Here is a 1025-nt window from a genome sequence, read left to right as displayed (position 1 = left end):
GGTTTAATCGTCCGACGCGCAATATGCGTTCAACTTATCGGTGTTCATGTGTCCTGCAGTTCACATTGTGACGCGCATTTAGCTGCGGTCTTCATCGATCCATGAGCCGAGTGATCCCCTGCCTAGGGTTTTATAGTAAGGTTCCCAATGTAACACAATCCCGGTGGTACGTCCAAAGACTAACTTTCTGACTAAGTTGTCTTTATTACCCAATAGTCCCAGGCCTTGTGACTTGTGGCTCATGTCTACGCCCATGGCCACCATTCGCTAAGATAGTTTTGAAGTCACTTTGAAGGCCCAGGAACAACTCTCTTAGCACATCGGTTAACCTGGCGCCGCAGTCAACTCATGTGCTTGGATCGGATCGAGCTATTGAGTATTGGGCCTGCATACTCGCTCATCCGTATCCTTTGCGTACCGCCCCATGGCCCTTGTATGTCTGCACCACAGTTCCTGTTCGTTCCGTGCCTATGGCCGGATACGTATTGCACATCGGTATACCTGTCGCTACTCAGGCAACTCGTGTGCGTGGATTGGATCGAGAACATGGTGTGTGCCCCATGTTATAATTGATAGTCCATATCCACTTTATAGGTTAAAGTCATAAGTTGTGATTGCACAACCATTCTTCATAAGAGTTTAATCACTCTTCAACTAACTTTCGTTCTGGTGTCTTGGTATCAAATCGCGTAAGACACAAGATTCTACTGGCCAAATAGAATCTAGCACATTGGTTAACCTGGCGCCGCAGTCAACTCATGTGCTTGGATCGGATCGAGCTATTGAGTATTGGGCCTGCATACTCGCTCATCCGTATCCTTTGCGTACCGCCCCATGGCCCCGTCCTTAGAGTTAATGACTAGTAGGCTTAACTCTTTGTATGTCTGCACCACAGTTCCCGTTCGTTCCGTGCCGTGGCCGGATACGTATTGCACATCGGTATACCTGTCGCTACTCAGGCAACTCGTGTGCGTGGATTGGATCGAGCTCATGGGGTGTGTAGAGATTCCATGTTATAATTGCAA

The 1025-nt window shown here is 48.3% G+C and overlaps 1 non-coding gene across 1 annotated transcript in view; it reads right to left on the bottom strand.

Moving 5' to 3' along the window:
• The window catches only part of LOC125774205 (5.8S ribosomal RNA), a 158-nt gene extending 28 nt beyond the window's left edge, over positions 1-130 (bottom strand). Inside the window, exon 1 of the ribosomal RNA XR_007420671.1 lies at positions 1-130. This exon is cut by the window's left edge and continues 28 nt beyond it. This is a non-coding gene — a ribosomal RNA (5.8S ribosomal RNA).
• Between the last annotated feature and the right edge of the window lie 895 nt (positions 131-1025).

This window comes from Anopheles funestus, assembly GCF_943734845.2.
Source record: "Anopheles funestus chromosome X unlocalized genomic scaffold, idAnoFuneDA-416_04 X_unloc_92, whole genome shotgun sequence".
Taxonomy (NCBI): Eukaryota; Metazoa; Arthropoda; class Insecta; order Diptera; family Culicidae; genus Anopheles; species Anopheles funestus.
Note: the sequence above shows the minus strand (reverse complement) of the source record. Positions and strands in the feature narration are given on the sequence as shown.